Raw genomic sequence first — 17,225 nt, 5'->3', positions numbered from 1 at the left:
AAGTTGGAGGTTCATGGTGTCCCCGTCTTAGGAAGTAACCGCTTTTAATACGGCTTTTCTCATTTGGTTGTGTTTTCTGAATCATTTAAGACGATGGAGAAGTAGGGAAGATGTGGCAATGTAGCTTGAAGTGGAGAAAATCTCCCCCCTGTCTGTTAGAAGCCTTTGAACACTTGATCTTAGAGCTTCTGAAAACGTCAGTGACAGTGGGCAGAGCTGAGGACGGGCGTCCTTACTAGATACAGAGGTAGACAGGAAAACGGGAATCTTGTTCTATGACACGGACGGGATCATTAATGCAGTAGATAGAAACTTGATGTTTTCAAGCGCAGGGACGTGTAGGTCTGCAAGAAAAAGTCTACTAGAATTCGCTGGGAGCTTTTCAGTATTGTCTGGGTGAACAAGTACGGCAACAGAAATGTTAAGATGTTTTGGAATTTTTACAGATCTAGACTGACCGCATATTGGTGCTTCTTACGGATTTTCAGGACTTTCAGTAGCAAATATTTACTCGCATTACATCATTGGACTTTTCAAAGCTAATAAAACAAATTATTGAGCCTTGATCCTTGAATTTTGAGAACTTGAAACAAAAAGTCCTCTTGCTTATTGATGCTTTTCTTTGTGTTTCTAAAGGTTCATGTTTGTTAATACTGTGAGTGTGTTGGCTAACAGTAACCGTGCAGGCTTACAGTGCTGGGAGGGGGTGGGTTTGTGCGAACTGAAATTACACTTCGCCGTCTTAGGGGCGAACATAATGCAATTAACAGGAAGATGAATGAGCTTGTTTATGAAAGAATTGAAGTTAACATAACATTAACATTTGAGTGGATTTGTGTATTCCAGTGAAAAACAAAATTGAACTTTGCTGGTTAAATTTTAAAATGTCAGATGTTTCTATAGGATCGAAGCTCATTTACAGACTCAAAAAAACCACCCACCTAAATGGCTGTAAATGGCATCTTTGACCTTTGTTTAAAGCCATTTTGCTTACGTTTGATTTGCCATTTAACGCGCTATTTTAATGTATAGGAACCACAATGTTCTGTCTCTTGTGTGGCCACACAGCAACTTACACTCTCTTTCCTGAGTCTTAAAACTCGTGCATCGTCCCTTTAGTTTTCCTTTCCCTCCTGGTGTGCACACCCCAGAATGGTCTCCTGCCTGCCCCATTAATGGTAGCTGGATATGGTTTCCTCCACTCCACTCTCGAAGTTGCCTAGATAGGTCTCTGGACTGAGCTGGAAAGTGCTATTTGCCCTGTTAGTTGAGTGGTTTTTGGGCTCATCACCCCCAGCAAAGATTGGTTCTCTAAAGCCTCCATTTTATATCAGTGCAAGGTATGTCCACTCTAAGTACTGTTCATTCTGCCACAGAAATTGTAATGAAATAGATTTGTGTCATTAAAACAGTGCCACTACTTTCTTTAGGCCCGGTGCTGAAGACAAGCGGAATGTGCGTAGCATCAGTTACAAATTGAAATGATTTGGGGAATACGGTTTCCAAGTCAGAGAGAGAGAAGGTTCGGAAGCTAATGCTCGGATCAGGGGGACGGGAACTAGTGGCAAGGTTTTATTAATAGGTGCAGTTATAAAATGTAACTATTTCTGTTTTAGACTGTATTTTAAGGCCTTGATTCGGTGGTGCTTTGAGATCCCTTGATTAAAGGTGATAGGCAAGGGCAAAGCAGTATTATGTAATAAACATATAATGCCCTGATGATGCTGTTTCAGAGTGTGCCTAATCTACACCTCAGATTAGATTGTTCTGAGTATTTTTCATGTCTAGTTTTGAAGTTGCTCAACTTGTTGGAAGTCTTGAGGCTTTTTTCCTATGTCACAACCTCTTAAACCTTCATTTGCTGTTACTTCCTTAACATTGCATTTTTGCTTAAAAAGTGCCTTCATTAGGTACGTGCCTAGAATTCTCAACTTTTTGAAACGTAACATGACAAATACTGGTTAGAGGTTGTTGATTACAATGTTTTGTATTTGTTAAACTCTTCGTATCAATAACTGATAGTTTGCGTTTACTTTCAGAACAGTTTTACCACTTCGAATCCTACCCTCCCCCCACCGCTTTCCACAGTCTGACCTTTTTTTTTGCAGCATAAACTCCCAACTGATCAGGATACGTATGAATACATACATTTTTGCTAGGTGCAGTAAAATTTTCGAGTTTCTAAGTGGTGACAGCTAGTATGTGCCGTGTAGAAACAAATGTTACGCTTTTACATGTTAATGATGCTTGTCTGTTGTAAAGGAGAATTCGTAGTTGGGAGATGAGGTGGGGCAGTGAAATTATAACCTCTATCATGTTTTCATTAAAGATAATTCATTCTTGAGCTACAGTAATTGCTAAATCAATTGATGTTTTTGATAAAGTCTTTATATGACAACGATTGTGACTGACTTTAAAATAGGTTTTTTAGCATCGTTTTTTGTTTTATAAATATAACTCACATTTCAAATTTCTTTCGAAACATTCAATAAATTTTTGTGTTTACCATAAGGAGTCTCTTTTTTTATAATCCGAATTTAGCAAATCCATCTTTTTTGGAGGGGGAGTGGCACCCCTAGTGAATGGATTTGTAAAATTTACAGTTGGTACTTTAGCAATTAACATTCTGTAAGTGTGATCTATAAATAAGTGTATTTACATAAAATACTGGTTTTTCTTTTGCTAAGAGTGATTGGGTTTGACCTAAGAGATTTACTAACATTCTAGTGTAATAACTTATTTGTGAAAAAAAGTCTAAAAATATCTGAACAGAATATCATTGTAATGCATTGTGTTTAAATGATTCATTTCCTTTATGTTTGTTTTCCCAGCCCAAATCATAATTCATGATGGGGCAGTATTCATTGTTAATAATTGTAGGATGGATTATGTTAATGAGTTTAGGTTTTTCTGAAAGAGGATATTTACTCTTTCTGTTAATAGTAAGGCCTAAGGCTGGGTAGATGAGGTGATGATTTTGTTTTCTGGACTGGGAAAGCTATCAAGAAATAAATTACTGTATTTATGAAAGTATTATATAAAACATTTGAGCTGCTATTTAAGAGCTTTGGACTAAAATTATATTTTATGATATCTACAAAATTGAAAGCCCTACTTAAGAAAGAAATTGGCCGTGTGAGGATAACAGCAAAGCAATTTTGGTATTTGAAACATTTTTCGGTGATGAAACTCTTGGAGAAAAGCTCTATCTTTTTAAGCTGTTCATGTGGAAATTGTAACAGATAGAACAACTTTTAGTCTGAGGTTAAATAAGATCATGATAATTTGAGTTTTTTCAGTGCTTAAGGACTATTTTTATTGTAACGTATCTCTTCCATTTGTGGAGAAATGTGGGAGCCCTCTGGTGGACAGGAAATTACCAAAATGAATTTGCTTTCAAAGTGAACTTCTCTCACTTTTCCAAGTTGAAGTACAATGACCGACGTAGAGTCTACCAGGGGAAGATGTCATGCTAGAAAAAGGCCCAGGGAACAGAACATTTTTAACTTCGGAAAAAGAGGATGTAGTACCTCACATGTTCTCCTTACCTACAGCTCCTTTTCATTTTTCTTTCTCTTGCTGGAAGTCTCCTTTCAAGTATTGAGTGGAGAGGTTTTATGAAGCTAAAGGGTGGATAGATAAGTACGTGTATATATAGAAGTATGTGACCTGAGGAACAGCTTGAAGAATGTATCTCCAGTGGAATGTTCTTCTAAAATGGTTTGCCTCGAATGTGTCTTGTGTCTTGCATTCGGTGTTCTGGATGAGACACTTACTGTTAAGAAAACAAAAGACAATTTACCTCAGCTTTGAATGCCTTTTCCTTTCTAGCTCTGAATCCTCCTCCGGCTCATGTTCCTCTCCTGTGAAAATGGCTTTTAGTTCATTTCTAGCCCTCAAGTGTGAATCCTCTTGTGTCAGTGCGTTTGCGAGTCTTCTTCTACGATGGCAATTATATAGATATGTCTTATTTCTGATTTTTAAAACAGAATAGATATTTAAGAACAAATGAGTGAATTTTCTTGACTCATGGAGCATTATTTTCTTTGTTACTTATAGAAAAAGTAAATATTGTTCCATACCACTGCTAATTGTGCTGTTAAATATGAAGTGTAGGATGTCGTCTTCTCTTACTACTTTGAATATGAAAAACGTATTTTTAATATTAAGGCTTGAAATGGTTTTAAATTAGTGGTTGCCTAATAATGGCTCTAGTTTTCATAATAAGGAACAGTGAAAGTATTTTAGGAGAGCGAAATGTATGCTTCTTAAATATGTTCTTTAAGAATTCCACTCATTCTGGGAGAAGAAATTGAAAGTGATTGTAGAATATATGGTAACTGGAAACACTGGGGAATAAGTCATTCTAAATCAGTAAATTTTCTGAGTACATGAAGGCTCTTTTGGAAATAGTTCAATCTAACGAGTTGGATTACTGTCCTGTTTACTTAAGCATAATACACTACACATAATTTAACTTATTTTTGGTGATCTAGAGTCATCATTTGAATAATATCGTTTGGGTTCAATGAGCGTTCCTTGTTGAGTGCTTCTCTGTGTAACGTATCATTATTCTATAAGCTACAATTTCACACCCTGAACACCTAATATAGATTGTGAAGCTTTATGCCCCTTCGCTGTGTCAGTAATTTACAAAGTGACATGAGGCAAGTCAGTTGAGATGTGAGAATAATAATATTAGAATTTGTATTGGTTAATTTTATGCTCCAAAAAGGGGGAGGCATTGAGGTTTTGTATTAATACATGGATTGTCTCTGAGGCTTTTCTAGGCCCACATTCAGATGGTTACAATGAGTGTGGTTTGCTGCGGGAACTTAGGGGAGTTGTGTAATGTAGAAGCCAACAGCATGAGTTCTCTCAAAAGTTTTGTGGTGTTTCTGTGGTATGTTACATAGTTACTTTAAACAATGCCTTTTAAAAGACTATGACTTTGAATTGAGATGGGGAGCAGAGGCTCACTGTCCCAAGTATTTAAAAGGGTTGCAAAAAAAAAAAAAAAAAAAAAAGGAGTTGTAGAACTTAAACCTGAATTACACATTTTATTATAGATGCTGATTTTTTCCATGGTGATAAGAAGCTATCAGTATTATGCTACCTAGCAGATATTTTTGAGAAAACAAACAGTAAGTTGTCTCTACAAGGCAAGATTGACATTTTAATCATTAAGTGAGAAAGTATCTGCTTTTCACAAGAAACTAATGTTATGGAGAGAGCGTTTTGAAAACATGGTTAGACATTTCCAGTCTGTTGAAAAATCTTACAGAGAGTTTCGGTGGACTTTGGACCCATTTGTTAGAACCTAAAAAGCAACACGTTTTACTCAGCTTGCAAAAATATCTGACGTCAGGAAAAAGAAAATGTTCATAACATTGACATCTGGTAACTGACTTTAAATTTTTCTTTTCCTTTTTTACTTCTTTGAGTTTGTTTTGAGAGAGAAAGTGAGCAGGGGAGGGGCAGAGAGAGGGACAGAGAGAATCTCAAGCAGACTCCACGCTGTCAGCACAGATCCTGATGTCAGGCTCAAACTCACGAATAGTGATATCGTGACCTTTTTGTTTGTTTGTTTTAATTTTAATTTTTTTATTTTTTAAAATTTACATCCAAATTAGTTAGCATGTAGTGCAACAATGATTTCAGGAGTAGATTCCTTAGTGCCCCTTAGTGACATCATGACCTGAACCAAAACCAGGAGCTGGATGCTTAACCCACTAAGCCACCCAGGTGCCCCCAGTAACTGACTTTTAATAAAAACTTGTGCGGGGGTGCTGGGTGGCTCAGTCAGTTGAGTGTTCAGCTCTTGATTTCGGTTCAGGCCATGACCCCAGGGTCCTGGGATCAAGCCCTGTGAGGGGCTCTGCGCGTGGGGCCTGCTTGGGATTTTCTCTCTCCCTCTGTCATCCTGCGCCTCCCCCTCCCCCCCCAACACCCCACTTGCTGCGTACATGCTCTCTTTCTCTGTAAAATTAAAACAACAACAACCAACTTGTGCATATTTGGTGATAGAAAAGTGATACAGTTTAGTAAACCAGTAAGTGACCTATTTTTCCATAAAGATCTATGCATCTTTGTGAACTAAGTTTTTCAGTTAGGATTTATAGCAGTGCTTTTTTTAAAGTTTGTTTTTATTTATTTTCATAGAGATATGGAGAGCAAGTGGGGAATGGGCAGAGAGAGAGGGAGGTAGAATCCCAAGCAAGCTCCATGCTGTCAGTGCAGAGCCCAATGCAGGGCCTGATCCCATGAACCCTGAGATCATGATCTGAGCCGAGATCATGATCTGAGCCGAAATCAAGAGCCAGACTCTTAACCGAGGTGCCCCTGATTTATAACAGTTCTTAAATCGTCAAAATACATTGAACTTTACAAATTGAGAAGGCAAGATTTCAAAAAAAAATTTTTTTGAATGCTTATTTATTTTTGAGACAGAGAGAGACCGAGTGTGAGTGGGGGAGGGGCAGAGAGAGAGGGAGACACAGAATGCAAAGTAGGCTCCAGACTCTCAGCACTGAGCCCGATGCGGGGATCTGAGCCAAAGTCGGACGCTTAACTGACTGAGCCACCCAGGCCCCAGGAAAGCAAGACTTTTAAAAAGGCATGTTAACAGTGCTGTCACTTAAAATGTTAATAGTAATAGCATTTTTAGTGGTTGCAAGATTAAAACAAATTAATATTTAACATGGTTAATAGTTAAAATTGAAAACAATATTTTAATCTTTTAATTTGTTTTGGTATTTGTTTTATAATGCACATAAAATATGATTTGTAAATGAAGATACATATATTGGAGGTATATGCACAAGCATTTTAGAGCTGGGATGTTCAGTCAAAAGAATTTAGAACCATTGCATAAGATGACTGCAGATTTCTGAGCTTTTTGAGTTACTGTGTTTGATATTTATAGTTTTTTTGTCCCCTGCCTTGTTGAGCAGTTATATTTTTCTTTGGTCAGTATGCTTACCTCTCTCTCTCTTCTGACCATTTATAGTTGCTGATTCTTATTTGCTATGGATGTGGAAGACAGATTTTCAAAGTTTATTAAAGTATGTTAAAAATATCAAATGGTGTCCAAGTAGGATTTTCAGGAGTTGCCCTATAGCAAAGTGCATGATCTTTATTTCATGGACTTGATCATGTCTATTCTGGTTGCTTAGAGTTCTGTTCACTTGAGGGGCTCATTTTCTGATCTTAACTGTGTTTTGCAGAGATGTAGATTCTTGATAGTGAAAGGTACATGATTAAAACAATAAAATTACACGTACAGCTTTATTTTGAGCCGAGAGCAAGGAGTAGGTAGTCTTTGCTGTGTGCTCGCTACACCAGGCAGCTGCTTGGCATTTTATATATCGTGTTACATGATAACATTTCCTTTAAGTGACCCTGGGTAAATAGAGTTGGTTTATAGGGAAAGAAGCTGCTACTGCCTACCAGGGTAAGACCACCAGGAATGCATCTGGAGTGAAACAAATTAGGTTAATGACGTGCTGCAGCAAGGAAGGGCGCCTGCCCGAGGAACCATGCCAAGCCTCAGTGACAGGAAATGGGAGAGGTTTGGGGTAGGGTTTGGGTCGTGCTGCATGATTCTAATGAGGAGCCGGGGGAAGTACAGACTAGCTCTGGATTGTATACCCTCAGCCACGAAGTGCAGGTGGGTTAGTAATCTCTCAGTGATCTCTCAGCTGTCTTTGTTTAGGAGGCAGGAGAAATAAAGGGGCTGGGGCAGATGTTAGTCATTTTGGAACTGTGGTGTGGCCGTGGGAGAAGTTTTGTTGCCTATTGGTCTTCTCTTGGCCTTGCTGTGTCTTGTCCAGACATCACAGGGTGATTATCAGCAGAGCTGCTTTTTACTTTCTCACAGTCGAGGTTTAGAGAGGGTAAGGAGGTCGTAGAGCCGGTAAAAAGTAGACCGGGATAGGAATTTGGGTCTGATGGTAACAGTGATAAGGGAGCTAAGCCCTTTCCCCCTCCTGTACCTGCTAAATCCCTCAAGCACATTCTCCAAAGCAGAATACCTTAGATTCCTTACCAACACCTCACTGCTGGCGTTCACTGCTGGTTGGTCTGAGATAGCGTGGTAAGGTAGAGCTGACACCTGTTTTATAGATCTTGGCAAAATACCGTATAACCTCTGGGTTGGAATGATTGTAATGAGCGTGGATTCTTTTATTAGTTGCTAGAATTAAAGGGAGTTTTCTTTAAACTTGTTGGAGCTTTGAGTCTCCAACAAGTTGGAGCTTTGAGAATATACATATTATACAGTAGAATTTTTTCCTATAAACTCACCACTTTGAATATAGAAACTATTACTGCTTTATGTATCTAACGCAGATTTTTAATGGATTCAGTGCTTTCAGAGTATTTTGGTTTTGTCTTTGTACTGTAGATACTTTTGTGTTGCAGGTTTTCTTTTTTTTTTTTTTTTAATTTTTTTTTTTTTAACATTTATTTTTGAGACAGAGAGAGAGCATGAACGGGGGAGGGTCAGAGAGAGGGAGACACAGAATCTGAAACAGGCTCCAGGCTCTGAGCTGTCAGCACAGAGCCCGACGCGGGGCTTGAACTCACTGACTGTGAGATCATGACCTGAGCCGAAGTCAGCCGCTTAACCGACTGAACCACCCAGGCGCCCCTGTGTTGCAGGTTTTCTATTGATTGGTTCAAATCCAGGAGCATTTTTTGTGGTCTGTATAAAATATATATGTGGGCAATTTTCTATGACTAGATTCTGAGAAGAAAATGTTCTTCCTGCTGTTGAAAATTGTCTGAGGCGTTAAATCTTTTGTTTATGAACTTAAATTAAGATGGTAATTCATTATGTTTAGAAAAAATGTTCTCATGATACATGTTCAATTTTCCTTACTTTCACATAAAATTAGCGTTTTTGCCTTAGAAATATTCCTGCTTTTGTATGCTGCTTTTTTCACTTAGTCATATGTCATAAAGAGCTATGCATACAAAGAAGTGTAGAACCATATTATAATTTTGAACTGATTCTGATGTACATAAATTGTTTAGCTAATTTCATACCTATGGGCATTTAAAAGCTATTATAAACAATGATCTAATGCATATTTTAAAACATATCTCTGTACCTCGTCTGATTATTTTATTTCGTTTTTAAAAACGTTTGTTTTTGAGAAAGAGCACAAGCACAAGTAGGGGAGGGGCAGAGAGAGAGGGAGACACAGAATCTGAAGCAGGCTCCAGACTCCGAGCTGTTAGGGCTCGAACCCACGAGCTGTGAGATCATGACCTGAGCTGAAGTCGACGCTTAATGGACTGAGCCACCTACGCGCCCCTGGTTATTTTCTTAGGATAAAACTCTTAGGAATGTAGTTGCTGTGTGTTAGATATGTGTTAAAATTTGGGGGGGAAGAGGGATATATTTTTATAAGTTTAAAGCATCCTTGGAATACTCAATAACTTTAACTTTTGTTTATGCGTTACCCTGTTCATATGCTAGATTGTATTTCATTTACAATGTTTGCATTTTTGTTCATGAAAGAGGTTGACTAGTAAAGGTTTAGTTGTCAAGCTTATGATGACTTCATAAAATGAGCTGGGAAATGTTTTTGTATTCTTTGGTAGAGTTTGTGAGGATTGATTTTATTTCATCTATAAATGTTTGGAAGAATTCACTGGTGAAGCCATCTGGAGTTTTCTTATGGGGATTGTTGACTCTTACATACATACATGAAGGACTATTCACATTTTCTGTTACTTTGTCAATTTTGACAAGTTTTGCTTTTCAAGGGATTTGTCCATTTTATCAAAATTTTCCAGTTTGGCTTACAATTTTACATGCTATCTTTTTATCTATCTATCTATTTATTTGATGTTCATAATATCTGTAATGATACCTGCGTTTTAAATCTGCTTACTGGTGATTTGTGCTTCCTCTTTATCTCCATCAATTTTTAAAGAGCCAATTTTCAGATTTAAAACAGTATTTTCTAATTGATTCCTGCTTTTACCTTTATTTCTTTCCTTCTAGCTTTTTATTTTTATTTATTTATTTATTTATTTATTTATTTTTAATTTTTTTTTTTTTAATGTTTATTTATTTTGGGGACAGAGAGACAGAGCATGAACGGGGGAGGGGCAGAGAGAGAGGGAGACACAGAATCGGAAGCAGGCTCCAGGCTCTGAGCCATCAGCCCAGAGCCCGACGTGGGGCTCGAACTCACGGACCGCGAGATCGTGACCTGGCTGAAGTCGGACGCTTAACCGACTGCGCCACCCAGGCGCCCCTCCTTCTAGCTTTTTAAAAAAATTTAATTTGCTGTTCTTTTTCCAGTTTCTTGAGATGGATACTCAAATCATTAACTGTCAGTCTTCTTTTTTTAATTTTTTTTTTTAACGTTTATTTATTTTTGAGACAGAGAGAGACAGAGCATGAACGGGGGAGGGTCAGAGAGAGGGAGACACAGAATCGGAAGCAGGCTCCAGGCTCCGAGCCATCAGCCCAGAGCCCGACGCGGGGCTTGAACTCACGGACCGCAAGATTGTGACCTGAGTCGAAGTCGGACGCTTAACCGACTGAGCCACCCAGGTGCCCCAGTCTTCTTATATTAATGTATGTATTTAAGTCATGGAATTTCCCTATAAAAGCAACTTTAGCTGGGTCTCACAAGTCTGATAGGTTTTTATTTATCACTCAATCCAAATATTTTAAAATATCCATTGTGGTTTCTTATTTGATCCATGGGTTATTTCACCAGCTGTGAGATCATGACCTGAGTGGAAATCAAGAGTTGGACGCTTAACTGAGCCACCTGGGCACCCCTGGATTGATCCGTTTATTGTCATTATCTCTAGTAATAATCTTCGCCTTAAAGCTTGCTTGCTTATGCATGTATGTATGTATGTATTGGATGTAGTATACTTTTGGTTTCTGTTTCCCTCTTTTTTAAAACGCTTCTTTGGGGGCGCCTGTATGGCTCAGTTGGTTGAGCATCCGACTTTGGCCCAGGTCATGATCTCACGGTTTGTGAGTTCAAGCCCCGCGTCGGGCTCTGTGATGACAGCTCAGAGCCCGGAGCCTGCTTCGGATTCTGTGTCTGCCTCTCTCTCTCTGCCCCTCCCCCACTCATGCTCTGTCTCTCTCTTTCTCTCTCTCTCTCTCTGTCAAAAATAAACATTAAAAAAAAATTGTTTAAAAAAAAGAGGACTTTTCAAAAAAAAAAAAAAAAACAAAAACGCTTCTTTGTCCTTAGAGATAAGATGAATCTCTTCACATACCATATAGTTGTTGTTGTTTTTTTTTTCTTAAACTTGATAATCTGTGTTGTTTCACATTTAATCTAACTGCTTTAGCACAATTTGGGGGTTTAAATTGACCATTTTTATTTGTTTTCGATTTGTACTATTTTTTATAACATCTTTCTTCATTTCTTGCTTTCTTTTTGATTAAACACTTTTTCCCCCCATGTTTCCCCTCTTAGCTTTTTTTGTTATAAATTCTTTTATTATCTCCTTACTGGCAACCTTAAGATTACAATATACATCTTTGACTTATTTGAGTCTATCATAAGTTATTTCCTTACTGCTTCCAGGAAAATGGAAAGGCCTTACAATATTTGAATCCCATTTCTGTATTCCATGCTTTGCTTTATTGTAAACCCCAAAGATGACATTATTGTTGCTGTTGAGATAATAGTAATGGTAGTAGTAATTAGTAATAATAGTGTTGCTGTTTTTATTAAAATAGCCGTTAGTCATCACTTTATCATCACATTTACCCTTTTTGGAAGTTTTCATTTCTTACTGTTTTACTGCATTGACCTCTGGGTCTTTTTCCTTTGTTATATATAAGGAGTTCCCTGTAGTATTACTTTCAGTGCAGGTCTTCTGGTAATAAATTCTCTGCCTTCATATGCCTTAAAAGTGCATTTGTTTTGCCTTCATTTTTAAAGGGTCTTTTCTTTCTGCACTTTCAACTTATTTTATAATTTCTGGCTCTCACTGTTTCTGTTAAGTCAGCTTTTGGTTTTACTGTTGCTTCTTTGAAGTCAGTGTGTTTTTCTTTGACAGTGTTTAAGATTTTATCTTTGTCTTTGGTTTCCAGCAATTTTACTATTGTGTGCTTATATATGACTTTTATTGTAATTATTCTGTGTAGAGCTTGTGGAGCATCTCGACTCTGTGGCTTGTTATCTTTTGTCACTTTGGGGATTTTCTTAGCTGGTATTCTTTAAATATTGTTTCTGTTCAGTTCTCTCCTTTCCCTCTGTGACTACGGTTACATGTATGTTAGGTCATTTCATAGTTTCTGACCACTCACCCCTACTCTACTCTATCATTTTGGATATTTTTTTACTGATTTCAAGTTCACTTACCGTATCTTCTCTGTGCACTGTTCACTTATACCCAATTATTAAACTCTCAGTTTCAGTTTCTGTATGTTCAGGCCTAAAATTTACAAGTTCTCACAGTGTGTACATAAATTTTCTTGAGCACGTTCATCATTGGTGTACCATTCCTGTCCGATGACTCTAATACCTAGATTACCTGTGAACCTGTTTCTGTTGTCTGGTTTTTGATCATTTGATCCTTTTTCCTAGGATACTTGGTAATGTTTTATTAACATTATGATGAAAAATTATAGAGGGTTTGAATGATGTTATCTTTTTACAGGTAGGTTTTAATATTCTCTGGCAGGCAGTTAGAAAAACATTGGTCACTTTAATTCATCAGTGATTGATATGACATGAGGCTGAATTCTGGGCTGTCAGGAAATTCACTCCTAGTTTGTAGCCCTTCTGTGCTCTCACTTGAAAGTTTGGAGTATTTACCAAGATGTTTCTTTTTGGTAAGCCTTGGCAATTGTAAGTACAATTAACCCTTGAACAACACAGGTTTGAGCTGCACAGGTCCACATATATGCGGACTTTTTTTTTTACAATACTGTCAATGTATTTTCTTTGTGATTTTCGTAATGACATTTTCTTGTCTCTAGCATACTTGATTATAAGAATATATATATAATACCAATAACTTACAAAATAAATATGTGCAATAATTGACTGTTTATCTTATTGGTAAGGCTTCTGGTGAACAGTAGGCTGTTAGGTTTTGGGGTGTCAAAAGGTATATGTGGATTTGTGACTGCAGAGGGATTGGCACTCCTAAATCCCCGTGTTGTTCAAGGGTCACCTGCTGATGAAAGCCCTGCTTAGCCTTTTAGTCTCTTTGCAACATCTTTTTGCTGGTTTTGCCTGCATTTCAGTCCATGTTTATGATTCAGCACATTTCTGGAGGGCAAAAATGGAACCAAATGTTGGGCTCATTCTTTGAGATTCCTTTTTATCTGAGATCCTCAATTCCTGCTTACCTCGGTAGTACAGAATTCCAGTTTTGTCTTCTCAGTCCAGTGAGACTGATGCAAACACCAGGATGTGCTTTGTGTTTGGCTTTTATGCTGTGTATTGGTAGTTGGCAAATACCCAAAGGGGAAAGAGTGGCGATCGCGAGGTGTTTCTCTTTGTGGGCTTTTGGCTCCCAATGTCCTGGATGTCTTGGTTCCTCCCTCTATGCCTTCAAATAGCCGAGTTTCTTTGTTTTTTTTAATTTTATCTCACTTTTATCGTTGTTTTCAGTGGGAAATTTTGTTTGATATTGCTATTCCCTCATACCTTGACCAAACTCCTCTCCCCACCCCCACACTCCCATTTTGGCCATGCACTCACCAGTTCTCTCTCTCTTTTATTCTGATAGTAATTGAGAGTAGCTACAGTTAATTAAATACTTAACTATGTCACTTCCCATGCCACCATCAGCCCAGCAGTTGCTTAAGTTAGGAGTCATCTTTGATTCCTCGCCCCCCCCCCCCCCCCCATCCAGTCCATTGCCAAATATTTCTGGAATCTGTCAACTGCTCTTTATCTCCATACTACCACTCCAGTGCAAGCACCGTCTTTCTCCCCTGGACTCTCCTGCATTAGTCTTGGAGCTAATTCTTCTCCTTCCATTCGCATCACCCTATACTACATTTTCCAAAAATGCTTTGAGTGATGTTTATAAGACATAAATTGCATTCTCTTTGCCTCTGAAAAACAGAAAACTTGCGCAGCTTTCCATTAAAGAATAAATTCGCATAGAATAATATAACAGTCCCAAGGCCCTTCAGAGTCATCATCTGGCTCCTGCCTATCCCTCTGATTTTCTGTCATTTGACTTGTGAGGCTTCAGTTACACTGGGTTCTTCTCAGTTCCTCAAACAAGTCACAAGCTCTTTTCCACAGCTAGTTTGAGTCTTCACACATTTCAGTACCTGTGCCAAAAACACTTAGCAGTATACTTCTATGCCCTCTGTATATGGCTAATGCCTTATTTTTTCTGTCCTCAGAAGATACTTCCTGACCATTATCTAAAGTTGAATTTCCTTGCCTTCTTGGTATATGCCTCTGGACTCATTAGTTTCCTCCATAGAACTTGTCACACCTTGTAATTCATTTGTCTGTCTTTCCCAGTAGACCACAGATAGAGTCTATGAGAATAGATATATATAGCTAGCACCTAGTATGGTGCCCTTTGTGTAGTAAGTTCTTCATAAATAGTTGTGGATGAAAGGAATAAAGGGCTGTGATAGGAACTGTACCAAGCTTATTACTCGAAAGATTTAATCCTCCAAAAAAACTCTCAGAATAAGCCTGTCAGGTAGGTAGGTTCTAGTGTTGGCTGTATTTTATTACTAAGGAAAGTGAGATTTAAGATGTCTGGTCATTTTCCTGAAGCCACTGGCTAGGTGGGCTTTTTTGTGTTCTTGGATTGTTTTTTACTTTTCCAACTTTTTGACCATTCTTTACCTCGCTTACGTCATTTCCTCTTCACCGTGTGTTTAAAACTAACTGCTGTGATCATACGAATATTCTGGTATTGCAACTTAAGCTTTTTGCCTAATAACAGCCAAAATGTCAGAAAAGAAATTAGAAATTTGTAATGGAAGTTGAGAAAGTATTAATAGGACTTAAATACTTGAAGTGGTGAATTTTCAGTATGGCTGTCAAGTATTGTGACTTTCAAGCTATAAGATCTCATCCTTTTGTGACTAAATAAAAAGGTTACGTTACAATTAACTACATATATTTGAATATCTCTATATATTAAAAACCCATTTGAATAAAACATTTTGAATCTTTTATACCTAAAGGACATCAGTTATACAGATTTTTGATTTTTGCACTCAAAATAATTATAAAATTTCCATGGTAGACATCATTTTATGTGTATACTTATTAGTCTAATATAATAACCCTGCCCTTTTTATTTCTTTGCATTATTCATTCAGTTAATCAACAACTATTTGTTGAGGATATGCTGTATGCCAGGCATTTTTTAGTCTCTGGTATACGGTGGTAAATGAAACAAAGTCGCCCCCCCCGTCCCCCCCCCGAGTGGAGCTTACATTTAAGTAGTGGGAAGACAGACATTAAACAAATAACTAAAATGTATAGTAGATGTTCGTAAGTACTACAGAGAAAAATAAAGCAGGAAAGAGGTTGAGAGTGCTGAGAGCATGCTTGTGCTGGTCGGTTTTAAATATTGTGTTCAGGGAAGAGCTGACCAAGATACTGACATTTTTATATGGATCTCGAGGAGATGGGGAACAAGCCATCCAGACATCTTGAGGAATCACGTTCCAGGCTGTGCGAATACTGCCTCATTTGGTTTCTTATTTTTTGGTTTCGCTCGCCAGCCCTCCCCTTAAATGTTTGTGTTTCTCACGGTTTCTGTTTTCTTTCCTTCTGCGTGAACTAAGTGATTATTACCTTCCTCACAACTTTTTGCAGCAAACATTTGTTGGATTCCATTGTGCCAGATAGATTCTGTCAATAGTTAGAGCCCATCAGTTTTCTCTCATGTCCCTCGGGTCAATTCCCTCTTATCTCCACTACCTTCAGCCAGGTCTTCATCCGGATACTGGTCTGCTTTCTCCACTACTATCTACCTTTCACCCTTTCCCCAGGTTTGCTTTTGAAAACACAGATCTCCTCATCTGACCGTTCTACTTAGTGGCTGGCCACCACTTAAAGGCCAGTCCAGGCCACGCTGCTTAGTTGGTGGCATTAAGGCTCTTAGCGGTCGGGTTTTGATCCATTCTCTTCTCTTGCTGCTGCCCCTCGGATGTGGCGTGTGCTTGAGTTTTGATGACCCCCTTGCTTGACACACATCTTTCTGTTAACTGTTAGCTTCTGTCTTTCATCGTCTCTCTGCTTAGGACGCACCGTTCCTCCCCCTTCTGGTGCCATTGGTACCTGAGACTTGTTCTCAACTGCAGTGCTGACTGGTAGCATCTTGTCATTTTGTCAGGCACTCGGGCACCGCAGGTATCACATGCTGGAGGCTCCAGACCAAGTGACAGTTGAGGCAGAGCTGCCTCCTAGGAGGGACCAGGGGAGGATAGCCAGAGGGCAGGACTGCTTTTTTCCGGCAAGAGTTAGCCACAGTGTAAAGCACCAGGTCCAGAGAGATGGGGCTTAAATCCTGTTTGGGCCTAACTAAGCACCTCTGGTTCTGAGTCCAGAGATCTCTAGGTAGCGGCGAGTCTCAGCATTTCCTGCTGAACCATCCTAACTCCAGATGAAGAAGGCCAGATCTACAGAAAAGCCAGGCGAAAGGATTGGAATCCTAGGCGACTGGGCAGGAATAAAGGTTATTTCCTCTACTCTGGTCCTTGTAGATATTTCTATCTGTTTCTTCTACTAGACAGAGAATCTGTTCTTTGAGGCAAGAGAGAAGCCGTGTCTCCCTCATCTTGCTCTACTCCTGCACCTAGCGCTGTGCCTCTTATGCAGAGAATACTTCATGAATGTTGAATTAGCACTGCCGCTCTGTCCAGTAGAACTTTCTGAACTGATCAAAATGTTCTTATCTGTGCTGTCCAGTAAATAGCCACTAGCTGCGCGTGGCTTTTGAGCACTTGCACAATGGCTAGTGTGACTGAGGGACTACATTTTTAAATTTTATTTTAATTAACTTAAATGTAAATAGCTATATGTGGCTAATGGGCTGTATTGGACAGTGCAGTCATATATAGTTTACATAGTTAATGCTCTCAGTGGATTAAAGAGATCTCTGGGTTTTTTGTTTTTTTTTCCTTTCTCTTTCTCTTTTCTTTTGCTTATTTTCCAAATGGTCCCAAGTTGCTAAGCTTTGGGTCCTGTTTGTGTGTGTGTGTGTGTGTGTGTGTGTGTGTGTGTGTG

At 38.6% G+C, this 17,225-nt stretch overlaps 1 protein-coding gene across 1 annotated transcript in view; it reads left to right on the top strand.

The window, feature by feature from the left end:
* UBL3 (ubiquitin like 3) overlaps window positions 1-17,225 on the top strand; it is a 66,947-nt gene that overhangs the window by 263 nt on the left and 49,459 nt on the right. The window lies entirely within an intron of this gene.

This window comes from Prionailurus viverrinus, chromosome A1, assembly GCF_022837055.1.
Source record: "Prionailurus viverrinus isolate Anna chromosome A1, UM_Priviv_1.0, whole genome shotgun sequence".
Lineage (NCBI taxonomy): Eukaryota > Metazoa > Chordata > Mammalia > Carnivora > Felidae > Prionailurus > Prionailurus viverrinus.
This window is presented reverse-complemented; position numbering and strand designations above follow the sequence as displayed.